The 14,850-nt window shown below is 42.3% G+C and overlaps 1 protein-coding gene across 6 annotated transcripts in view; it reads left to right on the forward strand.

Annotated features, from left to right (window-relative positions):
• The window catches only part of APP (amyloid beta precursor protein), a 235,436-nt gene that overhangs the window by 58,296 nt on the left and 162,290 nt on the right, over window positions 1-14,850 (forward strand). The gene's annotated exons all lie outside the window — the stretch shown is intronic.

Below are 14,850 nucleotides of genomic sequence, written 5' to 3' on the forward strand. Positions count from 1 at the left end.
TAGGTTGACGATCGGTGCTTGTCCAGCACTGTGAAGGTTTTTATCCACGGTTTTATGATATCTAGCATTATGCTAGATCGTTTCTTCTTTAAAAGAAAATACACGGGTGCTAGCATTGTGGTACAGTGAGTGAGGCCACTGTGATGCCAGCATCTCATAGGGGTGCAGGTTCATGTCCCCGTTGCTCCATTTTCCATCGAGCTCCCTGCTTGGGGCCTGGGAAAGCAGTCAAGGACAGCCCAAAGCCTTGGGACCCTGCACTATGTGGGTCTCTTGGTTCCTGGCTTCAGATTGGCTCAGCTCTGACCACTGTGTCCATTTGGGGAGTAAACCGGTGGATAGAAAGTCTCTCTCTTCTCCTCTCTGTAAATCTGATTTGCTTTTCCAATAAAAATAAATGAAAATGAATCTTTAAAAATGATTTTTTTAGAAAATGTATTTGATAGAGTGTCCATCCATGTGTTTGCTCCCCACATAACAGCAAAGGTTTTAGCTGGGACCAACGCTGGGAACTTGAAGCTCGATCCAGGTCTCCAGTGTGGAGAGCAGGGACCAGTCACTTGAGCCATCAGTGCTGCCTCTCACCGTCTTCATTAGCAGGAACCTGCAGTCAGGAGCCAGGGCTGGGCTTGAATCCAGGCATCCCTGTAACAGATCTGACTGATAGGCCAAGTGCCTGTCCTTTGTCTCAGTTCGTATGCTCTGCCAGTGCTTGGTGCTTGCTATTACAATTAACAGTGCGTTTTTGCTCTGTTGATTTCTTCATTCCTGTCTTTGATCAAAAGCCACCACAGGGCTGGGAGTCTTGGACTGACTGCCCTAGTGCTCCCAATTGAGATTTTTCCTTATGAAATCAGTGTGGAAAAGAGCCTCCCTGCCTGCACAGCCTGGAATCCAGGCTTTCAGCAGCTGCTGGCCAAATTTTTGCTTTGCCAGAGGAAACCTTTTTGAGGGTGGGCTCTTGTAGACCCGGAGGCAGCAGGTGTCTAAGTGCTGAATCAGGGCAATGAAAGGAGGAACCATACAGTAGCTCCTGCTGGCAAGAGGTTGCCCGCATTTTTTTCCAATTGGGGAAACGGGGCTTGAGGAGATTTGAAAATGTAGTCAAGGTCACTCAGAATGAGTTCTCTTTTGTGGGGAAGATGGGTAACTTACAAACTAGAAAGCTCACCTGTGAGAATAGGCAGGAAGGGCCTGAGAGCCCAGGGCTGCCTAGACTGGATTGGGCTGTGCTTGAGATGTCTGGAGAATAGACCTCCGGAAGTCTTTGTCTGGCTTTGGGCAGGACCAAGACCACACATGAGAGGAGGAACAGTGGACACTGTATAGGATTTCCGGCAAGGCAGCACCTACTTAACATCTCAGCCTGAAAGGAGGAGTAGGGTGAGCCCAGTGTCATGGTCCAGTGGCTGCATCCTCACTTTGCAGATGCCAGGATCCCATATGAGCACTGGTTTGTGTCCCAGTTGCTCCACTTCCCTGCTTGTGGCCTGGGAAAGCAGTAGAGGACAGCCCACAGCCTTGGGACCCTGCCCCTGTGTGGGAGACCGGGAAGAGGCTCCTGGCTTCTGGCTTACGATTGGCTCAGCTTCTGCCATTGCGATCACTTGGGGACTGAACCACCTGACGGCAATTCTTACTCTCTGTCTCTCCTTCTTTGTGTAAATCTGACTTTCCAATAAAAAGAAATAAATCTTAAGAGAGAGAGAAAAAAAGAAAAGGAGGGGCAGTGAAGAAAAAGAGCAGCTGACTGAAGCCAGGCAGGGCAGACTCCCGTAACCCTTACAATTCTCTGCCTTGGCCATGATCGGTTAGGAGCAATGTCACAACTTTGGTGAGGCACAGACAGGGGTAGAGAGGTCCCCAACCTTTCCTGGGCACAGTAGTGGGTAGGGGCATGAGACCAGTACAGGAAGACCCTGGCTGCTCTTTATACTTTGTATTAATAAAGCTGGTGAATTTCTTTGCTTTTTAAGATCGCTCCATCAAATATGTGTTTACTGGCTTGGGGCTGTCACTCCCTGCTTTCCTATGTTGAAACCACAAGCCCCAATGTGATGATATTTGGAGAGGGTCCCTCCAGGAAGTGACCAGGACTTGTTAAGGTCATGAAGATGGGGTTCTTGTGATGGGATTTAGCCCTCGTGAGAAGAGCCTCCCCAGAGGCCCCGCTACTTTTCTCTGTGTTCCCACAAAGAGGCAGTGCGTGCTGTGAGGACACAGCAGCATGGCACAGCTGAGCTGCACCCGAACACATCCATGCCGGCACCTGGATTTCACTGTAATAAAGCACATTTCTGTTGTGTCAGTCACTCCTCAGCCTGTGGTAGCCCAAGCTGACCACGACAAGGGCATGCTGCAGAAGCACGCCAGATCCAGCGTTTTTGATACACAGTGCAAAAGAGAGTGGCTTCCAGTCCATTGGGTCCCACTCTGGGCTCGCACTGGAACATGGCGGTCAGCACTTGGTGCCTGTGGGTTGCCGGATGTCAGACTGCAGGCTGGAACAGCTTGGGCAGGGATTCTCAACCCTCCTCAGTACCAAAATGTAGCCCTTGGCCACCTGTCGTAGAGACTTTTTCCTTCCATTGACAGAACTCTATCAAGAGATATTTTGGGAAGAGTTTGAGGAATGTTGAGCATTAGTTCAGTTTGTTTTCACCCTGATAAAATCCGAGTGCCATGTTATATTCTCAGCAGTAGCAGAATGACAGGCAGGTGGTGTGGCTTAAAAATTCAGTTATAGCATGCTGGGTGGTTACTAAGTGTGCTTTCTGAATGCATGGACCAAAGCAAATCCCTGAAGGATTCTTTGTTTACTGCTTGAAGCCAGCTGAGTTTTAGGCTAGTTTGTGTGTAATAATAGATGACCACAACAGACGCTCTTATGATTTTTCTCTGTGGTTCTTTGATTAAAAAAAAGAAGAAGAAGAAGAAAAGAGCCTTTTCTCTGTCCTATGCTAGAGACAAAAAGTGCCGACATCATGAAACCAGCTCAAATGTGATTATATAAATTATTCATTATTAAACAGCATAAAGACACTGTCTGCCTTAAATGAGCTATTGTAGTACCCAAACTTTGGCCTATGGAATTTTTTTCATAGTAATTGGATAAAACTATGATAAAATTCCCTTTGAATCATACACAGAGGAACATAAACCTTAAGAACATAAAATAGATATTGTTAGATTTCCTTTTACTTTTTTAATTAATGAGTTGTTTAAATTATTATTATGCAAAGCCAACACTTTGAGATAGAAGAGGGAAAAAAAAGTATACTCCAGTTTTGCATCTCAGGAATTTTATTTCTCTTTAAATTTAAACAGACTAAAATAAAGTAAAGTAAAGTAAAGTAAAATAAAATAAAGGTGAATTTAGCCAGTATTTATTGGGTGCTGTTAAGAATAGGGTTTTATGTTAGGAGCTGCCATTCATGGCTTGTAAGTTGCTTACAAATGTCCAGTTAAATACAATTGAGATGAGACTTCAGGAGACTGAAAGAATGGAATGAAGCTGCAAAGCAGAGAATCTTCGTTTGTAAATCTGGGGCTTTAGGATGTAAGCCAAAAGATTAGCAGACGCCTTTGGAGGGTTTAGCTGAGTGTTTTTCTGGACAAAACCGTTTTGGAAAAATTAGCTTGCTTCCAAGGGTAGGTCAGACCACAGAGAGGAGGGAATTGAAATGCCACAATACCTCTGAGGAAAAGAACATGAAAGATGGCCCAATATCCTCCCATCCTGTAGGTGACCAAGGCTGCTGCGTAGCGGTATCCTTGTCTTCTTGCACACCTCAACAATCCAGAATCACGAATCCTTTCCTCACTTCATAATGGGAACACACAGGCAGGTGTTTTAAAAGTTAAGTATTGCCAGTTAAATGTAACTTTGTGTGGGTATTTTAAAAAGATCACAGGGAAATTAAATTGAAGAATAAATTTGTTTTGATGCAACATGTTCTAAAAACAAATGCCTATTTTTTTAATGGCTTGCATTTGCTATGAACTTTTTTAAAGACTCCAGCAGCGTCCTTTAAGGAAAGAACTTGACACACAAGTCCTGCTGCCCAACCATTATAACAAGCAGAATGCCTCCTGTTGGGTAGAGCCTTCTGGAAGGTATGGATGACTCAGCTCTATTTTCTAGTAGTATATTTCTGGAGAGAACCTTGACCAGAGTAAGCTGGCAGAGCTGGCAGAGATTTCAGCAGAAGTTAGACAATGGGGCTTTCTTTATAATCTCATTAGATCGTAGGTATATTTGCTTTTTCTGTACCTGGTTTCTTTCCCACAGTGTACAATGTCCATTTTCTATTTCTTTAACCTTCTTGCTCTAGGAAATGAAAGCTTGTTTTGTCTATAGGTTAATGGGATCAGCAAACAAATCACACCATGCCTGACCAAAACAAAAACTGCCTGTGTGCGAGATGAGTTGAACAAAACCATTCTTGTTACTCAACTTCTACGCTGCAGTGTGTGAACAAGGGATTCCCAGATAAAAGAATCAGAAATCTCCACCTTTTTGTTTTCAGTCTGCAGCAATGTGAGGTTAGGATTTAATTAAAAATAGAAGCCAACAGCAGCTGTGATCTTTCAGTTAGCCAGCTTTGAGGGGATACTGTGTGCACTGTGTTAAAGTAGAAGTGATGATGCTTTCTTAGAAGTTATTGTGAACTCAGCTTCTGCGGGACTGACATTGATCCTCAATGACAGCACATATACATATGGCACTAGTATTTGAAAGATTCAGAAACTTATATTTAAGTGAAATCATTTTTGCATAGAGATATTGGTCTTATAAAAATTAACATCGCTTGCACAAACCATAGGAATTAGATTGGTGCTAAAAGTATATGAAACCGGGCCCGGCGGCGTGGCCTAGCAGCTAAAGTCCTCGCCTTGAACGCCCCAGGATCCCATATGGGCGCCGGTTCTAATCCCGGCAGCTCCACTTCCCATCCAGCTCCCTGCCTGTGGCCTGGGAAAGCAGTCGAGGACGGCCCAATGCTTTGGGACACTGCACCCTTGTGGGAGAGGTTCCAGGTTCCTGGCTTTGGATCGGCGCGCACCGGCCTGTTGTGGCTCACTTGGGGAGTGAAACATCGGACAGAAGATCTTCCTCTCTGTCTCTCCTCCTCTGTGTGTATCTGGCTGTAATAAAATGAATAACTCTTTTTAAAAAAAGTATATGAAACCATTTTAAAGAAACTAGTCAAATCTGTTGCTCTGCATTTGAAATAGATGAAAGAAGAACAAATAAGTGCAAATAAGTAGCCATAAATTGTGACAGAGCAGATCTAAGCTACCTGTACACAACAGTGTTTGAGGAGTGAACCTGTGGAAGGAAGATCTCTCTCCTTCTCTTTATCTCTCTCTCTCTCTCTCTCTCAAATTTTTAGCACTTTGGGATTATAGTGACATGTCGTTCAGTCAAGTTCTTCACAGTATTCTCCAATGCTAAGTTTGTATGTGTGGGTATAACAGTACATGTGTATCCAGTGTCAGAAGCAGTGGGCCATGTTGTTGGGAACTGTGCTGGTGCCCTGCTGTGTGTCTCCTTCTTGGCTCACAGAAGCTGTGTTTGGAGCAGGAGGACTGCTCACTTTGCCATTATTGCAGGAGTGTTGCCTCAGCTGTCTGGGCCCTGTTGGCCTCTCATTAGCTTGCAAGCAGAGGATACTTTCCGTTTCCACTTCTCTGCCTCAATTAAATTAGCTATTCCATTCTTCGTGTCACCCATGATGGAAAGAATGTATACTGAAAGTTGAATGTGTGACTTTTTTTCTTTATTTTAGAAAAAGTTTAAGTATGCTATTTAAATCCAGAAGCAGGAATACATTGTCTAGGACATACATTGTCTTGGTTTTTGTAATCAAGGCAAGATCATTCAACTTCCAGCTCTGGAGTCTTCGATTCCAGCTTTCTGCCAGTGTATACCCTGCGAGGCAGCTGGTGATGGCTCTGGTCACTGTTACTCTTCCCTGGGAGCTGGTTGGAATTCTAGGCTCTTGGCTTTGATCTGGCTCCACCTTTGGCAGGCATTTGGGAAATGCACAGTGGATGAAATATTACTCTCTGCTTTTCAAATAAAAATTAAAATAGACACTTTAAAAACTTTGAGTATACACTGCATGCTTAGTTGTTGTACCTTGACCTTGTGAAAACTGGAGCAGTTACTAATTCTTAGATGGTTATTTGACAAGCTACCCCTCAAACATTGTAGTGATGTCTGGTAGTAATAAATCCTATATTACTACATGTTTTTCCTATTGCACTTTTATATTTTTCTATATCTTTTTCTTTGAAATAGAAATTGGCATATGAAAGCTTTTAGAAGATGAAAAAAAGCCTGCCATGGTTAGATTATCGTTATAACATTTGTCATAGGTCTTTGGATTTTTTTTTGCTTCTTGTATGTCTTCATACATGCTACCTAAGATTGTGAAATAGTTAGCATGTAATATAGATTTTAAAATATGACTAGTTACCCCAGACTAGACATTTTTGACTTTTCATTTTTTTAAAGTGCGAAGTTTTAAGCAATAAGTAAATAAAATTAACTCACTGTATTCTGATCATTCAGCTTTAGTAGTTTTCAGATCTGGTCACCCTTGTTCCTGGGAAAGTCCAGGAAACCAGTTCTTAATTTGTTTGAAAGGCAGATTCAAAGAGAGGCCAACAGAGATCTCCCACCTCTTGGTTCATTCCCCAGATGCGATAACAGCTGGGGCTGGGCCAGGTGAAAGTCCCTCTTCCAAGTGGGTCGTGGGGAGCAGGGTGCACATTAGCAAGATGCTGCAGTCAGGAGTCGAGCCGGGACTTGATCCCAATGCTCTGATGTGGGACATGGGTGTCCCAAGCAGTGTCCCAGCTACTATGGCATACAGCCACCCTGGAATGCAAGTTGTTTGTCTTAACTACTCCCGGTATGCATCAGTTCTGGACAAACTCTGTGTCCATTTTTGTTGCTGTCTCTTTTACTGATGTATAAACTAAGATGTCTAGGCATCACATCTCACTCACTGACTTTATAATACAATTTAATTAAGGGGGCAAGAGAGTAGGAGAGTGACAAAGTCAGCATTCTCAGGCACTGATTCTTTCTCCCTAGGCTTGAGTAAGTAAAGGGCTGGGAGAGGCAGAAGCTGAGCGACAGGACCTCAAGCCAGGTCTCCTGTATGAGTGACAGAGGAGCCATCACCATCCCTGACTCCTAGAGCATACGTTAGCCGGAGGCTCGAGTCAGGAGCTGGACCCAGCCCCTCCAATCTGGCACACTGACATCGCAAACATTTTTCTGAACTCTGGGACCATATACCTCCCCTCAACTTTGGGCTTACATATTTAAACATTGTTTTACTGACACTGTATAATTTCTACAATTTTTTGAAAATGAAAACTTTGTTAAGAATTAACTTTTAAAATGGAATGACTGCAAAGAACAATAGGCAAATTATTGGTAGCGTTAGGGATCATTCCTACTTAATCTGGTAATTCTGTTTTTGACAGTTTATAAATTTTATGTTCTTGAAACACATTTGGTCATTTGGAATTGAGTTGTGGATAAAGACAGTTTTGTCACTACTTACCTGCCCCAGGAAACCTGCTGGCAAGAGACTTCTGGGATTTCCTTACTTGCTTTTAATGTTGAGAATATAAGAAAATTGTAACAGCATATGTTTTAAAGATATATATATATATATATATATATATATATATATATATATATATATATATCACATACATATGCATGTTCTTGGCTTTCTTAAATATCATCAATATCTTTTCATTGTATTTTTAGTAACTTAAATATCATCTTGCATGAGATTACTATATTTTCAGTTTGGGAAGAGTGAGGGAACAAATAGAGGCTTTAGATGTTTTAAATTTATGATACGTGTTGTAGTGGTAACCAAGGTCTGAGACAAAACCACCAGGGTACCAACCAGTAAGGATGCTTGTTTCTCTGTTACCTCTTTCCTGGCTGTTCATATTTGTAATTTTCTTAGCTGTCTTAGGTAAATCATATTGTTTACATAAGTTACCATATCTGCCTGAAAAACAATATAGGAAAGCATTGGCATGTTTATTTTTCTGAAAAGATCAAAATCCAATACCTGCCTATTTTGATTGCCTTATTTGCCTAATGGGTTGTTCATATGAACTGGATTTCCCTAAGAATGAGTTCTGACTTTAAGCAGACATTTCATGAATGTTTATCAGGCATTGAATTGTGCTGGCACAGTTTTGGCCACTGTTGGGAGACCAGAGACAATGAATCACACTGCACCTGCCTTCAAGGCATGTATGTGGTGATAGGGCAGAGAGGCCAACAGGCATGGCTGGATGAGGAAAGTGACTGAGGCAGGAGAGAAAGGAAGACAGTCAGGGTTGAATTGAGAGATGTGGATAGAGATTGAAGCGAATGTGGAGTGGCTGTTAACATGAACCAGAATTTAAGCTGGACCCTGTTCTTGGTTTGTTCCTTTGAAAACCAGTATAAATAGCTTCTATTTGAAAGGGAGAATCGTATTGTGGGGTAATTTCTTGGAATGTACAGGGGAAGATTCCCAGGAGTCGGCTCCATGAATCCCTGGCTGCTTCTCCATCTTGTCTGTCAGGCTCTGGACTCTCACCTTAGCCTGTGAGCACATCTTTCTGTTATCCCCCACCCATCAGCTGTTCCCTCCAGCTGCCCTGTACCCTTTCGCCTCAGGATTTTGACGCCCTCTGGCTCTGACTTATCCTAGCTTCTGGTCTTCCCCACTTAGTGAGAGACTGCATGTGTTTGTTCAGAACTCTTGAGGGTAGAGGTTTAGGCATTTGGCCTACCAGTTAGGAAGTTAATCAGGAAATTTGTATCCCATAACAGAGTGCATCGGGTCAAACCCTATACAGATCCTTGAGGCAGTGGTGGTGACTCAAGTAACAGAGGCCTTGGTGTGCCTGGGAGAGCCAGACTGAGTTCTTTGCTTGTGGCTTTCTCCAGGCCGAGTCCTTGCCACAGTGGGCATTTGGGGAGTGAACCAGAGTATGGGACCGCCCCACTCTCCCTGGCCCTTCATCTGTCACTTTGTCTACATCTCAGTTGAATAAACATAATTAAATTTAAACTCTTATAGAAGATAATGCAAACCTTCAGATTTTTTTCCTACTGTGGCCCTCCTCTAGCTATCGGAGCTAGAGAGTTGAAATAGGGTTGCTAACAAGTCTTTCAGAGAGCTGAGAACTGGAATGCCACAAAGAGGCATAGAGGGTTGGCATCCTTCTGGTAGTCCCTAATACATATGGACACCACAGGGAGGCTGCCCTGTGCGGGGCTGTTTCCTGCCTTTCAGGAAGTGCCTTTCCACTGGGGAAGTGGTACAGTATGTCCTGAACACAAATGTGCAACCCCAAGTGTTAAATGCCTTAAAGCATTACCCAGGTGGGGGGGGGGGGGGGTCAGGTGTTGACATTATATTTCACTGTGAGTGAAGCAGACTTCTCTGTGAAGGGACAAGAGGTGCCTAATGGGCTCGGTGGTGTAAGGGATCTTAGGTAAGAGTGCACTTGGAACACAGTGTAGCTCTTTTGACAGCAGTTGCCCTGAGTCACTGTAGTTGAGGAAGAATTGAGGACAGTCTATTTTTTAGTAGCTGACACAGGCTAGATTTTCACCTGCTTTATTTTAAGCATGTATTAATATAGTTTAGTTATCTGAAGTCTTTTTTTGATAGCCAAGGTAGTTAACTCAGAAATTGGCTTTTATATAAGAAACAATTGCAAAGGAAGGATATGAGAATAAGGATTTGCTTATGTTACATTCACAAATTATTATCAGTGCTTTGTTGTATTAACAGTTCATGTGTTGTTTGTGTTAGGAAAGGTGCAGAAATTAAATAGCTTAAAGTAGGCCTTTTTGTTTTCTTTATTAAGAAAATAGGGGCCAATCCTCTGTCTGCAGCACCAGCATTCCATTTGGGCACTGGTTTGGGTCCTGGCTGCTCCACTTCTAATCCAAATCCCTGCTTGTGGCCTAAAAAAGCCCCAGAGGATGGCTGAATTTCCTGGGACCCTGTACCCACGTGGGAGACCTGAAGGTATTTTCTGGCTCCTGGCTTTGTATCAGCTCAGCTCTGGTTGTTGTAGCCATTTGGGGAGTGAACCAGTTGATGGATGGAAAGCCCCCCGCCCTCTTTTTCCTGTAAAGTCTTTCAAATAAAGACAACTAAATCTTAAAAAAAAATTTTTTTTGAGAAAATACTAAGCACTGAACTGATACCTATAATTAATTGTGGTGAAAACTTACAGACATCTTTACTGGCGGTGAGGATATTTCTATGTCCAATTGTTTTAATTTTTATTCATGACCAAACTATAAACTATGTTGCATTTCCAGTATGAAGAATGCTTCATTTTCTCTGGACATGGACTAGAGCTACATAATTAAAAAGAAATAAAACTGGATGTGGTGTTAGGAAGTTTGGCTTGAGCTTCAGTGTGTTTCACAGTATCTTTGAGTTTCTGTTTGGAAGTTGCTGAGCACGCGATAGCACTTTATCTAACCAAGTCTCGCTGTGCTGCTGCTTCTGTTACCCTCATTGTATATGCCCCTGGTTCTGTAAAGAGATTGTTAAGATGCAGACACATGTGGAGATGATAAAATGTGAGACATCAAATCCACACATGCTGTGTCTTCTTTGTTTTTTTAGGGTTGCCAAGGCAGATGATATTTGGCACATCCAAATGTGTAGCTCCTTATCTCTGGATAGAAGTGAATTAAGTTATTGCTTCCATTTTAATGACCAGACGGTTGGCATACTATGTGTGGACTTGATGTCCCTCACATGTTATCATCTCCACGTTTGTCTGAATCTTAGCAATTGTCATCAGGACTGTGGATGGGAAGAGAAGTGGAAGCTAAGAAAACAATACCTGTGGACTTAAACTCACAGTCAGAACAAGGAGGGGTGAAACCTGTTTCCTGAATGCTGTATGAAGGAAGCTGTAGGTATCTCAAGGAAGAAATTCCATCATGCTGAATTTTAATTTGTCAGTCTGTGGTTCTACCAGCTGGGAAGCTGACAGTCCCGAAAGTTCCTACTCTGCGACACTGAATAACACCACAGGACTCTGACAGTGGAGCACAACCAATGGGAAACACAGGTCCTTGACTCCTAGAACTCGCTACACAGTCTCCAGACACTTGCTGGCTTTCAACAGAGCAAGAGCCAGTGTGATGTGATGTGACTGCTGCTGCTACAGGGCTTATAGAACACTGACAACTCCGGAGAGGATTCTCAGCAGGGCAGTGTTTGTGTGAAGTGGCAGCTAGAGTCCCTTTCGGAAATGTAATAACTCACCCAGTGCTGCACATAAGCTCGGGCCCCTCGGGGCAGACTCTCTATGTCAGAGTTTATGACTCACGAACATGATCCTTTTGTGGCACCAATAAACAAGGAGAAGTGGTGGGAAGATTCTATTTCTGCACGTAGAGCCACATTGCCTCTCGTTAAATTTGGAAAAAGAAATCATAGGGATATTAAAGTTTTAGCAGCAGTTTCAAGTAGAGCATTACCTGTGACCTAAAATATTGAGGTGTTGGAAGACTTAAAGAATGAAGTCAAGTAAAAGAGATGCAGGGCCATCATTTTGAAGCCACGTTTGTAACAGTGTGCTGAAGAACTCAGTACCTACCCCCAGGGTTCTGATTTCAATATCCTTTTCTTTTCCTTTTCCTTTTCCTCCCCACCCCTCCTCTCTCCTTCCATTCCTTTCCCTTTTCTGTATTCCAGCATACCTTACAATGTTGAATTTATCCTGTACTTTACTGGTAATTTTTTAATTTTAATATTTTTGAATAGTGTTTTTTTCCCCCCAAAAGAGTAGTTTTAGGTTCATTGCAAAATTGAGAGGAAAGTACGAACAATTCCCCTCAACTTCTGCCCCTCTTATGGTGCCCCTTTCAACAGTGTTGTACACCAGAGAGCATGTATTTGTTACAATGCAGGAATCTGCATTGAAACCCCATCACCCAAAGACTGTGGCTTCTATTAGGACTCAGTTGAGTGTGCTTGGACTTGGACACATGGCATTCGCATGTGTCCACCACATAGTATCATACGAAGGGATTTAAAAATATTTTTTATTTTATGATATAGTTCCACCCTCTTAACTGATTTCCCCGGTATCAGTACAATAGTATAATCCTTCTAAATAGTCATAACTCCATCATTCTGCTATTTAAGCATATCCTGACATTGTAGGCATGGACAATGGCAGAGAGTCCATCATCCTATATGTTTAACAGTTTTCACTGGGAGTCCATCTTTGATCTGGAAGTAGAGATGCATACTGCATTGTATCTTCACATCTGGATATGATCGTCTATTATGCAGTTACAATACAGCTCCTTAAATGAATAGCTATAAAACAAAAATCAGCAGGAAGAAAAATAGAAAAGTTACAACAACATAAAGTTAAATAACATGTGTCGCTGAAAAAAATGAAAAAGAAAATAAACTTTCTTGAAGAAAATGATGCTACTATATGACCTATGAGTCAGTGAAGAATAAAGGGATTTGACTGCCCTGAAAACCCATGTGCTGTATCTTTTCATCCTCCCTGGCCAGCTTGAAAACAAACAAACAAACAAACAAACAAACAAACAAAACCACTGGTCCTTTTGTTGCCTCTGTAGATTGGCTTTCTCCAGAGTCAGCTGCAACATTCAGTCTTTTCAGATTGTCCTCTTTCATGTAGTGATATGCATTTAAGTTTTTCCATGTCTTTCCAAGTCTTGGAAGCTCATTTCTTTTAGCACTGTCTAATGTTCCTTTTGGTATATATGTCCCATTGTTCTCTCTCAGCATCTAGTTTTTCAGTTGAGATTTTGGGGACTGGGACTAAGTTGAGGTAAGTGAGGCACTCAAAAAAAATCAAATATAATACAAAAGAATTTTCTTATTAAAGGTAATGTAAAAATCTGTGATGAGTGAAATATCAACATTTGTTTTTGTTTGAAGAGTTATTTGTTTGAAAGGTTAGCTTGGTAAAGACAGGAAGGGATGGAAGGATGGAGAACGGGAAAGGGAGGTGGACGGAAACCTTCGCCTGCAGATGTCTGTAGCAGCCAGGGCTGGGCCGGGCTAAGCTGGGAACCTACAACTCCGTTTGGGTCTCTCATTTGGGTTGCAGGGATCCAAGAACTTGTGTTATCTTCCACTGCCTTCCCATGTGCATTAGCAGGAAGGTGGAGTGGAAGCTGAGTAGACAGGACTCCAACTAGAAGTCTTATGTGGAATGCTGGCATCCCAAGCAGTGGCTTAACCCTCTGTACCCCAGCGTCGACCCCAACATTTTAGATATGGACAGAAGCACAGTGATTCTCTGCATGTCACTAACAGTTGCAAGCAAAATTCCCCTTGTACATAACACACACTAAGGGCAGAATGACCCTGTAACCTGCTCAGGGAGTTTCACAGTCCTCGTAGCTTGTGTCTTGAGGTGGGAGTGGATGTTTCCATTCTTGTGCTCACTCTCCAACCACTTCCTTCCCACGAACACCCCACCTTAGCTGAAGTTCATGTTTCCAACTCCGTTATCATTGTCTTCTATCCACTGGCATCATCAGCAGATCTTTTTCCACTCCAGTGGTGTTCAACCTGGCCCTTTGAAGATTTTAGCTTCTGGCTTTCTGTCATCCTGTACAGTGCTGCTTTTATGATTCTTAAGTGATTTTAATATTGATCTTTATGATCTTCCAAATTGCCAGTTTATCAGTTCCATAATTCTCATTGCTCCAGCAATGTTGCCTTCATTGTTGTTTATCAGTAACGCCCCATGATTGGTCACGTTATCCTCCTTGTAATTGTCAGTAACTGTCGTGTCTCCAGAATCTTCATGTCCCTTCTCTGACTCTCTGAATACCGCTGTAACCACCTCATTCTCTACTACCTCCATGCCAGAATTCCCTGAGCTCACTCAGGACTCTATCAAACATATTACCTTCTAACTGTGTAACTTCCTTTATGTTCTCACTTTCACCCAGTTCAGGTTTCATGAGATATCATTATAACCATTCCTTTGCTATCTCCACAGCTCGCTCTTCTCACTGTTACTTATCTGACAAAGCAGCAAACTTGGTGAAATACAAGATCAATGAGAGGAAAAGCTTTCTTTCAATATACATTTATGTGTTTATAGTTTTCTCCCAAGTTGCTCATTAATATATAGATGTGATTTGATAAATTACAAATGTATTTTCATTGATTAAACTTCACGTTTCATTCCAAGAGCTCAGTAAACTTGATTCTAAGAGTAGTAATGAAAACAACAAACTGTAGATGTTGAGAGGAGACAGATTATGAATGGAATCCTTAAAAAAACTTACTTATTTCAAAGTTAAAATCATACACACACACACACACACACACACACACACACACACACACACAGATACAGATCTTGCATCTTCAGGTTCGCTCCCCACATGGCTGTAACAGCTGAGTTCTGGCCAGCCCAAAGCCAGGAGTCTGGAACTTCGTCTGGGTCTCCCACGTAGGGGTGTCAGGAACCCCCAGATTTGGGCCACTTCCTGCTGCTTCTCAGGAGCATTAGCAGGAAATGGGATTGGAAGCAGAGGTTGGACTCTAACCCAGGCACTTCCGTATGGGGTGTTGACATCTCTGATGACTTAACACACTGAGCCAAACCCTAAGTTCTGCAATTCTTCTGCAAACTAAATGACACTCTTTCTAATGTTTTGAACAATTATTTCTATGTAGATTTGATTAAAGAAAATGACTTTTATGTGGAAAACCAGCCTTATTTTATATATCCTGCAGCATAATAATGTTTTGAAAGATACAT

This window comes from Ochotona princeps, chromosome 3 (genome assembly GCF_030435755.1).
Source record: "Ochotona princeps isolate mOchPri1 chromosome 3, mOchPri1.hap1, whole genome shotgun sequence".
Taxonomy (NCBI): domain Eukaryota; kingdom Metazoa; phylum Chordata; class Mammalia; order Lagomorpha; family Ochotonidae; genus Ochotona; species Ochotona princeps.